The following is a 15,132-nucleotide window of genomic DNA, read 5'->3' on the forward strand; positions in this document are numbered from 1 at the left end:
ACAACCAAGGCAGTCCTAAATGGATTTTTGTGTTATATTTAGCAATCCACTGCCGAATGTATACACGAGATCGACTGGATAAATGGGGAATCCAAACGAGCTTACTATGTCCGCTATGTGAGGTGGAGAAGGAGGATCACCAACATATATTCTTTGTCTGCAATTTTTCTAGGCTGGTATGGGACAAATTACTTACCTGGCAAGGTATTCACAGAGGGGCGATGAACTGGAGGGAAGAAGTCGAGTGGGCAAGTCGAAGGGCAAAAGGAAAAGCTGCACCTGCTATCATATATAGAATGGTGCTGGCTGGGGCAGTATACCATCTTTGGCTTGAGAGGAATCAAAGGATTTTCCAACAAAAGAGTAGAACAACTGAGCAACTGGTGAGAAAGATCATCCAGGAAGTGCATGGAAGAGGAGCAGCTTCCCCAAAATTAGCTAGTATTTTACAGGCTTTAAATTTTTACCCTTGATAATTTTGGTAGCATAGAGGTGAAGTAGGCGATATCTGATTGTAGCGTGACTTGAGGTTGGGACTCTGTCCAACTCAAGATATTAAGCTGTACACAACGTTCACTTTGGTAAATAAAATCCTTTACTTACCAAAAAAAAAAAAAAAACTTACCTGCATCTATTATTGTTTATGTCAATTTCAAATTCACATACATGACATGTGTTTGCATGTAGATTTTTAGCACTTTGCTATAATTACTTTATTAAATGATTTAACTATAATAAGTTGAATTGATTCGATATAAATATTTAGTGTGGATAAGTATTTGCATGTTAAGACATTTGTTCTTTATGCACGCATTATTTTATGTAATTATGATTAAATGTATATATATTTTCCTTTTTCTCACCCAATATCTAACACCTATCTGCAAGGGTTGGGTGAGTAGTTTCCCACATGAGAGTTCTGGGATCGATTCCCCTCACCAATAGCCTTTCAGCCAGTCACAATGAGCAAGTTACACAATGCGCACCTGAAGGATAGCGCCTACAATTTCCCGGAATTTCCAAAAAAAATCTTTATCTTGAAAAAAAAAAATATTTAACACCTCGTTCGGAGCTTGATTAATTCAAATTCATGCCGAAAAAAATTCAAAATAAGAGTAATACATTCCCTTTCAAAATCAACTCTAATTTTAAGGTTTGAACCCGAAATACTTAGCTAAGAAGGTAAAGATGCTTTACCAATCCACCAAACTTTTTGATGATATTTATGTTCAATTTGGTAAAACATGTAAATAATCTTTTCAATCACCATTGTTCATTTCTTTCCTTTTTAACAATACCACTCAACAAAATAGCACTCCCTCCATTTCATGATAAGTGCTTTTTTAGGCTCATGCACACCCCTTAAGAAATTACTCACCCCTAGAAAATTAGGAGTGTTTTTACTAACTTACCCCTAATCAAGTTTTACTACTTTCTAGAAAAAAAAAGGTAGTTAATGAATCTTGACCATTTAAATAAGGGTAATTTTGAAAGAATCTGTCTAAAGTTTTCTTGAAATACTAAAGCACCACTTATTTTGAAAAAATTGAAAAGTCTAGAAAATCACTTATTATGGAACGGATAGAGTACTTAAAATGATAAGCGGTGGAAAATAGATATAATAATTTCATTCTTCTTTTCCTAAAATACAATAATAGTATGACTTCGATGGTCGGTCGTGTGTTTTGGTTGAAAATTGACAAAGAGGGAAGCCATGTAAACTATAATTAGATTTTGTGAGCTTTGAGGATGTTACAAACGAATACTCCAAAAACTTGTCCCATACAATCAGATCTTTCTATAACGGCATTCGTATATAATAACAATTTTCTTTTATGTTATATTTTACTTCTCTATAACAACATTTCACCTATAACAACAACAATCAACTTTATAATAGTACGCTCTTTATAAAATTACCCCCCATATAACAGCTATCTTCTTTTTTTGGTAATATAATAATTAACCATCTTTATAAAAATAGAATATCTATGATTATTAATAATAAGTGTAGAGATTTTGATCAAATATTTGATCCTTTAATACAATAGTTATGACAAAAAATATCTTATGAATATATATAGTCATCATTAAAAGATTTTCCTTCATTATACAAATTGTGATTAAGCTTAGAATTTGACAATTAAAAATAAAAAATTAGATTTTATGCATCTTTTTTGCCTATAATAGTAAAATATTATTTAAATATCAATCTTTGTTATAGGCGTATAATAACAATTCTCTATAACGGCTAAAAAGTTTCGGATCCAACAATATTGTTACAGAGAGGTTTGACTATACTTTATTTATATTTCTATTTGAATAAATGCTTCATATCACCGGCAAATCAGAAAATGGACCACTTTCTACTTATAGACTATAGACTATATAGGCTTAGCTTTAAAAAATCTTCACTACACGAAAAAGACATTGTCTAACTAATAGTCAAAAACTTCAAGCTATAGTTAAATTTAACTAAAGGTGCTTTAAATGACCACTGAATTTGGTTTGGAAGAACTATTGTGGGGTCAATTAATTATTATGGTAAGATGGCAAATCGAAAACTATATACTTTGTCACCTTATTTAAAGTCTAAGTATGAATATTTTATTGATTCTAATTTGGAGCCACTCAAACCGACAGTTGTTACTTTAGGAAATTGACTATTTAAGTATTAGTCAAGTAATTGTACATCATATACTACTCTAATATTTATTTAGTATGAAATCAAGTTACAGGATATCCATGGAATATTTAACGGATATATGTTTATCAATCATCAAAGGACCACAAAGTGATATATGGTAATTGAAGTCGTGGTTTCCTTTGAATTATTTATGTATCAAACTTCAATTTGTATTGTTGTCTAAGAATTGAAACTCTTTTTAATTTCTAATTTCTACCTTTCTAGATCGACCAGTCAAGGTTCAATTGAGGTAAATGATCAAGTTATTTTGTTTTTTTCATCTTCTTTTTGATATACCTGTAAAACTATGTACCCCGTTTTAGTTTAAAAAGAAAAAGAAAGAGGAGAAAGATTATTCCTGAAGTTGGCGAGCTTTATATATTAATAATGTTTACGAGCCAAATAATGTTTTTGCTAAATGATTATTGATTAACACATTAAGATAGACGTGTTAAGTCGATACCAAGTCCAAATACCCTCTATATGCGAGATATTAGTTTTATGGTCATTACAAATATTCTTTTGGTTATAATCTATGTCATATATGATTGGTGAATAACAAAAATACACTCTATTCAAAAAAATACAAGCGAAATACAAAAGTACCATTGTATTTACACCAAAAAAAGATGAATACATTCAAATTCTTTAAAAAAAAAAAACATACACTGTATTCGGGTGTATTTGATTATTCGAATACACTCAGATCTAGATCTGAAATACAAAAAAGGAGAAGAAACCATGGATTTTGGCATCTCCGTCAGATCCAGATCTGGTTGTGGCAGAGTCGATGGGGGTAAGCCGGCGTTGGTGGAGATAGGGTGAGAGAGAGGGGGAGGGCGGCGGTAAGGTCGTGGAGCGGGGGTTCGCGGTGGGGGCTATACAGTTCGTGGTAGTGAAGATGGCGGATCCGGTGAGGCAAGCTGTGATGTGGTATTATTATTTTTTTATTTTATACACACATTGAATCGCATACAAAATCGTTCAAATTTGCACTTAAGGGGGAGATTGACTCAAGAAGATTTCTAATTACAATAGTAAAAATGATAAATTATGTAGTAATTGTATTTGACGTCAACACTCTTTTGAAGACTAGACTAGAGTAGGAAAGGAAGGACACTCAGGTGAGGGTTTCACCTGAGCTTCGGCGTTGGTGGTGGAGATGGAGGAAGGAGGGAGGGGTAAGGGGAAACGAGATCTGTGGTGGAGATAAAGGAGGGAGGGAGGGGTAAGGGAAAACGAGATCTGGGGTAGGAGAGGGAAACGGAGAGAGAGAGAAAGAGAGGGGTGGGGGAGAAGATAGATTTAGTAGATAAGAGAAAATCAATTTAAAAGAGGAACTTGTGAAATACGTGACACTAGTTATGATGTGTAATTTAAGAAAATATTTTAGCTAGAAAAAATAAAAAAAATAAAAAATAGTTATTATTCATAAATAGGCTTTAAAGATAACTATGACAAGTAAATTTCATTTTTTTGCGTGGATTGCCCTTCTTTTGGGGTGGTCATTAAATTTTGCTTACCATATTTGTGGTGCTTTAAATTATGCCTATTATTGTTGGTCTTTAATTTTGCCCTTCGCGTTGCAACTCGAGCGTTCGCAATCATGAGGTTACGGGTTCGAACCCCAGCCTCGGCAATAAATTTTTTTAAAAAAATTATAAGGCGAGGTTTGGGTCGCGTGTGTATGAACCGGCATATATTTGTTAAAATTACCAAAGTTATGCGGAGCGGCATGCTCTTTACCTTGTATGGGCGGACTTGGCATAAGTATCTTTGAGTCAAACATAAACTTTGGTAATTCATAACAAATTTATCTTGATCGAGCATATTTATGAGCAAATTTTTAATGGGCAAACTTTAGTTAAGCTTTAACTAAAAGTCTTTTCCCTGAATTATGCGCTATGGGGGCAGGACTTTAGTTGGCCTTGTTAAAAGTATGCGTAAGTATATCTAAGTATCTTGCGTAAGTGTTTTCACTTAAAGCGTAAGCTAAAAATTTGCCTTATAAGGCAAAGTCTATGTCTTAAAAGTTATGCTTTATGTGGCATACTTTTAGTCAAGGCATAACTAAAGTATATGTGTAATGCATAACTAGGAAAAGATTTTTAGTTAAGGCTTAATCAAAAGTTTACCCATTAAAAGTTTGCCGGACCGGGCATAAACTTGTTAAGTAATTACCAAAGTTATGCCGGACCCAGCATACTTATGCCAAGTCTACCCATAAGGCATAAGTATATCGGGTCCGGTATAACTTTGGTAATTCACTAAAAATTGTATCGATGGGCATAGCGAAAATTTAAACTTGCCTTGCGATTTTTTTTTAAAATTTTTACCGAGTGAAAGTTCGAACACTGAAACTCAAATACGTTTTAGTTTGAAGGATAAAATTTAAAGATTTGAATATAGCGCGAAAATTTAAAAGCTTGAAAAGAAGGGCAATTCTGCGAATTGCTTCCTTCGATAAAATTGGACTACCGAAATTGTTTGATGCTCATAAATGGGCTGGATCCATATTCAACCATAGAATACTCAACACAAAGCCCAAGGCCAATAGTTGTGACTAGTAAATGCAATCCACAGTAGTCTAGGAAAAAAGAAAAAAAGAAAGAAAGAGGTAAGTGATGATGTGTGTCTGATGCCATCATAAGCCTGCAAAGGCCATAATTAGCCCCGCGACAACATCATCATCTCAGTTAGTGGTCCCCCACTAATGACTTGTGGGCCCAGCCAAGAAAAAAAAAGTAAACAAAGTCATTGTCAATTGTCAGTTTTTACTGAGCCTAGCCCAGTACTTTTTGCTTACATTATCACCGACATGTAACACCGCGAAAAGCAAAAACGTTCGATCTATATTCTTGTGTTGTCTGAATTCCGGAACACTAGCTCTCGAGGTGCCAATCTAGGTTTAAGACTGCTGATTAAACCTACTTACTACTAGGATGTCTACTTGTTCACTAATTGAACCTCAAAATTCTTTCTTACAAACTCCTTTTGTGATTTTTTTTTCTGACTTCGTGTTCTGTTCTGTACGTTTGAAGATCAATTAAATTTGAATTCACACAAAAAAAATTCATAATGAGAGGTAAAACACTCATATAACTAAGGGTCAAATCGAGATATCTAAGTAAGATTAAAAGATTATATCTCTCTCTATTATTGCTCCCTCCCTCCCTCCCTCCCTTATCTTTAATTTATATGATGTAATTAGCTCAGTTCGGACCCTAACAAAGAAAAAAAGATTTTAAAATTTGTAATTTTAAATATATCATAATATTTGTGTATTTATAAAATATTCTCATTAATAGATAAGATAGTATCATTTTCTGAAAAACTTAATAAATAAATTATGACATTTTTTTTAGAGAGAAGGAATAAAAATTAAGTAAAACTATGACAATACTCTAATAGTTATAGTTGTAGAAAAAGGGAATTTTACATGCATTTTCTGGACTTGAAAGAATAATATTGAGGAATAGCTTTAAGAATGCCAATTTTTAAGTAATTTTAATTATCTTTAAAAGGCGGTTAAAAAATCATTATTTCATGTAAATGTTACTCCTTCATTGTTATTTATGTGAACTTGTACAAAGTTTAAGGAATTTTTCTTTTAAATTAGTGAAGTTCAACATGACATGATATCCGTATGGTTATAAGAGATTATCATAAAAGAGGAAATAAAAAACTTAAATTAATAATTGTTTAAGGAAAAAATTAACCAAGACAAAGAAAGAAAAAAGAACTCAATTTGGAAAGTGAAAAAAAAAAAAGAATAACAAGAAGAAAAAGGGAAAAAGAACAAAAAACGAGGAGGCAAAATGGTAGACATGCTCTGGGACAGAATATAGGCTTTTGTTTGTTTCCGAGGGCCCATTTTGATGGACCTATCAATTATCAGGGGCCTGTCTGTGTACTGCTACAGAACTTTGACGGTCCTTGAACTTTGTGATGAATAGGCTAATTCATCATTGATTCATTCGTGCCTCCCAGCAACCTTATTAGCATCCACACCTTTTGTTAATAAATGTCTTAGGGGAGAAAAATGATCTTTTTATGTTCATGTTCATACAACTTGAAACAAATTGTGTTATTTTTATAGATTTTTTTTTGTGTGGGTGTTGAATAGATGCACTTTAGTTGTAATCCGAGTATTCAATAGGTACAAACCTTAGTTGAGGTGTTAAAATTAAAACTGGCCGAAGTGCAAATAGATCTGATTTTGAGACCAACATTTAAGTCATACTCATAGTGCGTAAAAATTTGCAAGTTAACTTACTTCAGAATAGTTTCAACATTTGGCGTCGAAAGTCTCATATGACGAAATTCAGGCGCATATGGTTTTACGGCGATTTCGGTGTCTTAAAACCTACATGCGTGGGGTGCAGGAAAGGGTTAGAGCATAAGGATCATTGTCTGTGGCGCTTCTTCGCATTTTTCCAAGATTCTATTTTCACCGCTCAAATATGTGACCTCCTGATGACATGATAAGCTTTCAGGATTCTGTAGAAATTTCTCCTTCGCATATTCTTTGAATTCGATAATTTTTTTTTTCCGAAACTTCAGGTAAGAATGCTTGAACTTCAGACATTTTTGTCAAGCTTGACTTTACATAAAATATGCTTAAAATTATTTCGAAAGGTAGACGTACAAATAACTTTAAACGCTGAATACACACGTTAAATAGCAATGTCTAAATAAGGTGACTGGTGAAGCTTTTATCTTAAAATTGGAACTAACTTCGAAGGACCGTGTATATATATTTGGCCATTAGTGAAGCATAAATATGTAACACATCGCAAATGAATATTAAGAGAATCTTGTTAATCTACTCAAATGCGTTAGAGATTGTTTTTTTTATTATTATTATTTCAAACATACAGTTTAATTAACTTGCAACTTTGAAAAACTAGTGTTACGGTGAAATTCTTCGAGTTATTAGCCGCATTTACGATTTATTCTATCAGACTATCACAATGCTATATCGGATGATTGAAAAAAAAGAAAAGAAATAAAACCACTTATCGTGAATTATGGTATTGGGTCATCAGATTAACGGATTAAAATTTTACAATTAACGGTTTACCGGTGCGGGGGCGGATTACTCAATTTCCTTATCGAGTAAACAATTAACCCGTTAAGAATTATCATATGTATATTTTTACCCCTTGATATCAAGTATCAATTTGTAAACCCTAAATAAAGCTACATTATTCGGTTCACTTATTGTCTATGATTTTTTTTCGTTATTGCCAGTTATCAAAACTCTATGTTTTATCACAGAGAAGCCAAATTAATATGTGGACAACATATTGGTCCTAATGTAGGATAATATATGTAAATGGGATTCGTTGATCCCATCATAACATAGTAAACCCATCAATATTTGATCTTGGAATATATACAATCAGGGGCGAATTTATGCATAAATTTTGGGTACATTGAATTTCATGATCAGCTTTAAAGCTCGATATATTATGTGTATAGTTAGAAAATATATCTAATAAGCTAAAGGCAATGGTTAAAATAAGGTGTGTGTGTGTGTGTGTGTGTGTGTGTGTGTGTATGTTTACATCCTGTGTGTGTGTGTGTGTGTTGTGTCCAGTTAAATCCCCAGCTCCTGCACCTTTTTGCTATTATTTTCTAAAGTTGCCTTTTGACCTTTTTTTATATTATTAACCAAGTAAAAAACGTGTTTTTATTTTGTATTGCATCAGATGACTTTTCTTTCCTTTATTTCTAATTATACCAAGTCCCAAAAAGCAAAAAAAACAAAAAAAAACTCCATGGGGATAATCTACAGCGAGAAGTCGATGTCACTATAAAATTTTATATCTTATCTTAAAGTAATGGTGAACCCATCCTCATGAAATCCTAGATTCGCCTCTGTATACAATCATTTACATTCCTTGGATGTTTCATGTAACCTTTGCAGATTATAGGCGCTTTTAGCATTGTATGAAATAAATATGCAGTGTTATATACAATGCAAAGATTAATTATTTTTGTGATACTAATTAAAAGAAATAAACCCAATTTTCTGGAAAATGGCAGTGCTCGCACCTCTGCTAGAACGCACTATGTTATAGAGGGAGAAATTATCATTGTATCTTAGATTTAACCGATACACCTTCCGATAACCGCCAGTAATTATCAACCCGATACCAAACCAACCAATAGCTTATCGATTGGCTAGCGGATTAGTACATTTAAAACCGAAAACCGATAAACCGAGCCGTTAAGCATAATTATCTGCCCGATAAGCTGCCCTAATATTCATCACTATAAATAACACTACTAGTAAGGAATAATTGGCAGTGACATTTCGCACAGTAAGATTTTTAATAATTGCCGTAAAATAAAAGGAAAGGCAAATATAATGGACCCTATATTATATATATGGTCCGTATCCTAGGTTTAACACAGAGTCTAGTAGGATTTTGTGAAGTTCATTGAGAGGGATGTGTCAACCTACAATTTTGTTTCTTTAGAAATCTTCAACCTTACTCCTTGTCCTTGAAATTTCTTCCTTTTAACTTCCTAGCTAATTTATTTGCCACTTTTATCGAAAACTATCAACTTTAGAGTTAAATTAAACATAGGTTGATTCACTTTGAAAATAAAATTTAGATATACAGAAATTATAATAAATATTTAACTCAAACATAGGTTGATTCATGCTTTTCAAATCATTCAGTAACTTTTGCTCAGATCACGTTATGTATTAAGAAATTCGCAAAATGTTTATAAATATTTAATTGTGAACGTAGTGATTTTTGTATAGTAACTTGAGCTTCGTAAGAATTTCTTAAAACTTGAAATCCTAGATCTGCCTCTGATTATTCACTTCATTTATATGAAAGATGATACTTGCAACTTGGTACTCCATTTAGAGTTTAAATTCTATATATACATGCATCGACGATTTTAAAAGTATTTAGAGATTGATTTCTCAGATGGTCACTCAAGTCTCAAAGTATTTATATAATCAGATGTGTATTATAGGTGAAGTGATAAAGCATTAATTGGTTAGTAATCTGATGAAGATGATAACTAAACTGTTATAACAAATTTAATTAAATTGATGGTCTAACAAAGTTATTTCTCATCACATTTGCTTTGAATGATCAATGATGGTTGACATGGTTCCCGATGCATCTTTCACTAAAAGTCAAAATTAAATCAACTTTCATAAGGTCCATGCTAAAACATGCAAAGCAAATATATACTATATTCCAAAATCTCAGTGTCATTTTAAGCTGTAAAGTACAATTAAAAAAACATGAGATAATCATTCTGGTTAACAGTTAGCATAACAGAAAAGACTTCTTTTGAGTCCTATGCTTCCTAAAAACTAAAACGATGAATCTTCATGAGATTTCAAATATAATTATGCCCTTGTTTAACCAAAATCTTGGACATCCGTATCTTATTCCATATCAATCAAATCTTTATCTTTCCATATAATTAAAAAGATTTTATTTTATAAGTGCGTAAACTGAATTCAGGAATTTTACTAAAAGTATTAAAAGGTTTATTATATATTTATAATAATTTTTAGCCTATCTATGTACGGTATAAATATTTTCGACGAATAGTGTTCACCTAACCACCCTTCGGTCTATGTAGCTAAATGTTGCATATAGAAACTATAAATTGAGATTTTTGATGTTATGAGATTAAGTTTGACCTATAGTAACATGACCTCACATACCACCTGATATTGTAATTCGCACAACAGATCAACAACCTGCTATAATCGATAAGACTGCACTAATAATGAAAAAAATGTATACTATCAAATATATAACTTAAGTTCTTGTAGTAGCATGTGAAAATAAAGGAATAAAGATGTTTTTACCAACAAGTTAATCAGTTTTCCTTTATTTATTTATTTTATGTATTATTTTGCCTTAATCTGAATTATATACAACAACAAAAACATATATACCCAGTGTAATTCCATAAGTGGAGTTTGGGAGGGTAAGATGTACGCAGACCTTACCTCTACCTTTATGGGATAGAGAGGCTAAATTATATATGATGGGAATTAGAAAAGACAAAGGAGCATAGAGAACTTTTTCGATGCCGTTGACTTAGGTGTCAACGGTGATGATGAAGCGTGTGGTGTTTGAAGCAGACATTGAATTATAAGCTTTGTTACCTAAAGATGAAGGGTGCTGATGTGATCCATAGAAATTGCTAAAGAGTAAAGATCCAAACAAAGTAAATGGTATTCAACTTTTCTTGCTTATGCAATCAGTCTTTTTAATTTGTGGGTCTTATTTTGATTCTCTTGTTTAGGCAACCACCCACTGAATTTTGGGTGAGGCTGCTAGTTAGGGTAACTTATCATTGCCATTGTAGAGTGGGAGGTAAACAAACAATTCAGAGTGTCTTACACTCTTTCATTAATCAATTTAATCTTCCTAATATGATTTTGATGCTTCAATAATAGATGGACTAGCTAGCTAGTTTGTTTCCGCCTGGGGCACGCTACCTGCTTCGCAAGTCTGACTAATTGATCCGAGTTTGCGTCGGTAAGTTTCATTTTAGTGGGTAAAATGTTTCTTACCAAAGGTGATCATGACCCAGAGGCTCGAATTCAAGATCTTTGATTAAGAATGAAGGAATGTCTACCCCTCCGTCACAACCCTGAGAGTGGACGACTAACTAGTTAGTTGCTATCAGATTTAGCTATACTTTGAAAATTTACTATTTATTACCCGAGCCTGTTCTAGTTACATCGCATACTTGAAGCAAAAAAAAAAAAGAAAAGAAAAGGATTTTGAAGTGATATATCCTGCATATTGGGAGGACCAGGTGATGGGTGGGGATGGCTCCGGAGATGGGTGAACATGATGCTTCCTTGATGAGAGCATGGCACTTGTTTGATGAGCTTGGTTAAGAGTTAAAGTTACGCCCTTATTATTAGCTATACCTCTCCACCATGTAATAGATATTTTGTTGAAGGAAAAAAAGAATAAAAAAAGTAAACAGATCGATCGGATCATTTAGGACAATGTATCACTAACGTAAAATTGTGAAGCAAATGGTAATGTGGTCTGCAAAAGTATTAAACTATATGGATCGATGGTTCCTTTCTCAGTGGATTTTGTTGAGGTTTGACAAAAATAAATCACAAAAAGATTACCATTAACCAAGAAGATAATTGAAAAGCTGATTTGGTTTAGCAAAATGGAGATCAATTAGATTTGGGTGTGCTTAAAGTGTTAATTAAATACTTAGTGAAGAGTAGATTTTGGGTGTAAGTACCCGAGTGGCTAAGTCAATATTCTCAGACTATACAGATCAAGATGTTGCATTGGGGACCAATATATCCAGTCCCTTTTTAAGTTGTGCACTAGAGTCTCCTCTTTGTATCATGACAAATATAATACATGTTCCCTTTATTAGATATTGTGTGCATTGGATACCCTGTGGTACAAACTTTCTATTTCCTATTCCTCTCTTTTTCCCTTGATAGAAGGATTTTCCTTAACCTTGGAAAAAAGTGGCAATAGTGGTTGATCCTTGTATGGAAAGTTCAACTTATGGAAAATCAACTTGTTTTTTTTCTTCCTTCAGTGTCCGGTATTCATTTTAAAACCCGACTAATTCGTCATTTTGAAAATTAAAATGTTCTCTAATAAAAGCGACTTCATTCCTCAAACCTAGAACCTCAGGTTAAGGATGGAAGAATACTTACCTTCATGGGTGAAGCTATGGCACCACAAGGCCGGGTTTATCTGAAGCCCATTTGTAAATTACACTAAATATACAAGAACATTATTTTAATGTGTATATAGTAGGTTTTGAACCCTCTCGACCTTTTCATATATTTACTTCTTTATATTTTAAATCCCCTTAGTGAAAAATTCTGCCTCTATCACTGCTTACCGCTTGGAGTGGTTGTATCATTTAAGATATTGGTCGGGTAGAATTTAGTATTTCTGGCCCAAACTCTATATTTGTCGTAAAAATATATTTAATATGTACAAATTACAAATTTAGAACCCGATGACTCCAAGGGATTAGAATTCGAAATACATAAATTTCAGATCTAGAATCTGTCCCGACTTATCAGCCCATTACAACTTTCTATGATACTTATTTGCTTAATTATTGTGCAAAAGACAAAAGAGCAGAAAAAGGGTTGACAACACATCCGAAAAGTTAAATGACTATAAATAATGGAATGATGGAGTATTCAAAGTGACATTAGACAAAGACAAAAGTAAATTTGGAGTTTAATTCATTAGGTTTTTGACTGCGGCACTACTTTTTATTGAGGTAAAAGAGTAAAAACAGGTTATCATCAATTCATCATCTGGCTGCTACTTCCAAAATGGTTTGTTTTCAGTGTCAATGATTTTCCTGATTTATGCAAAAATAATAATAATAATAATAATAATTATTAAAAAAATAAAAATGAATAGCTATATACGCGACATGCATGCATGTGTCAACGGTTGTTTTTTCTGATACCTTGACGAGCTAAAATATTCTCTTATTTCTAAATGAAACATATACTTGGAATACTAATTAATCATATGTTCATTCAAGACATCAAGCTAAATCAACAATAAAAAAATATGTTAGTCATATTAATTCCTGTTTGACTGATCATCAAACCAGAAAACCCTTGTCATGATTCATCATATTAATTCTGAGGTGGAGTTGTATAATAGCATAAAAGGTGGAGTAGAGTAGAATAGCATGTAATATGTTAAAGAAAAAAAAATAGGATTATGAACTAATAAATAAGAATATAATTAGAAAGAGATATAAGGTAACTATTTTATCCCTGCAAATCATTCGTCAAATAAAATGAATTTTAATAATTCAGATGATTGAATATTTAAATTTTCATCTTATTGCGATTTTCAACATTATAATCTTCTCCCCTTAGCTTATATAATTAATAAGTACTCACGTCTCAATTAAGTGTCTTATTTTTCTTTTTGGTTTGTCTCAAAAAGTGTGTCTCTTTCTATATTTAATAAATTTTTTCAATTCCAATATTTTACATGTCAAGTTTAAGACCACAAGATTAAAAAAAATTCATTTATTTCTTAAACTATGTGCCGAATTAAACTAACACACTTAAACTGAAACAGAGGAAGTAATTATTTTTAAGAATTTATAAATAAAACTAAGGAAATCTAAAATTCATCACCATACTGTTTGCAGGCCTTCTCTTGCAATATACTATGTTTCTTTTGAGCCGAGGGTCTATCAGAAACAGCCTCTCTCTACCCATAAAAGTAAAGATAAGATCTGCGTACATCTTAACTTTTGCAGACTCCATTTGTGAAATTACACCCGGTATGTTGTTGTTGTAATTCTGTTTGCAGGCCACATTTCATCCTTGAGCTCAAGAAACGAGGATGGATGGAGGGGGAATTATTGAGGGGAGACAATGGCAGAAGGCTGTATCAGAATTTGCATCCCTACAAACCCCACACATACCTCTCTACACAACTCGCCCCACAAAAAACACCATCAACGTAACTTGCCTAATATTTTCCGGCCCGCTGCATTATGATTCTTCTACTTAATTTTCACTCTTTAAAGGCGAATCACGATGTTTGGCTAAACTTATCAGTTGATTAACCATTGATAAGCACAAAGACGGAGCCAATTTTTTTTAATTTATGGGTATGAACTATAATTTATTTTGCTTACTGGGTTCTAAATAAGATTAGTTGTACATATTAAAATGAAATTTTAAGACAAGAATAGGGTTTGAGGCTTTGAGATAAAATTATTGGATTTAGCCGAACCCGTAACTTATATTGTGGTTCCACCCTCGATAAGCACACCTTATTCATGCAATGAGTAATACTCAAGATGCTTATTACTATAAGTTAAAATCAGCTTAAAATATTTAAGTTGTTCGTTCTTAACTTATTGTTTACTTGCTTACAAGTATTGCTTATTAGCTTAAAAGTATTTTTAGTTTGATCAAATTTATATTTAACTATTTTATCTCTATTAATACTTAAAATATTAATCCCAAAATAGACCTCCTTACTTCTTATCCATTCCATTTACATTGTTCATTATTCTTCTCATATAGACGCGTTTAAATTTACATTTTTTTGTGAACAAACTTTAAGTATATGTTAGTTATTTTTATAGAACAATTGTCCATCAATACCTTTTAATCAAATTTCAGCACTTTAACTCAAATATTTAGCTATTTATTTATAAAATTAACTTTTTCTAATTTATAAAATTAACTAATTAGCACTAAAAGAATATTTTTCAGCATTGATTACCTCAGAGAGGGCCCAAAGAGGGTATCTAAGAGGAATATTGATCATAACATGCATGAGTAGAGTATAGACCATAGAGTTTTCGAAAAAGCTCTTGAACTAGGAAAATTATGTATACACTTCTCTTCTTTAGTTGACTAAACACCACTATAGATACATCATACAGAT

This window comes from Lycium ferocissimum, chromosome 9 (genome assembly GCF_029784015.1).
Source record: "Lycium ferocissimum isolate CSIRO_LF1 chromosome 9, AGI_CSIRO_Lferr_CH_V1, whole genome shotgun sequence".
Lineage (NCBI taxonomy): Eukaryota > Viridiplantae > Streptophyta > Magnoliopsida > Solanales > Solanaceae > Lycium > Lycium ferocissimum.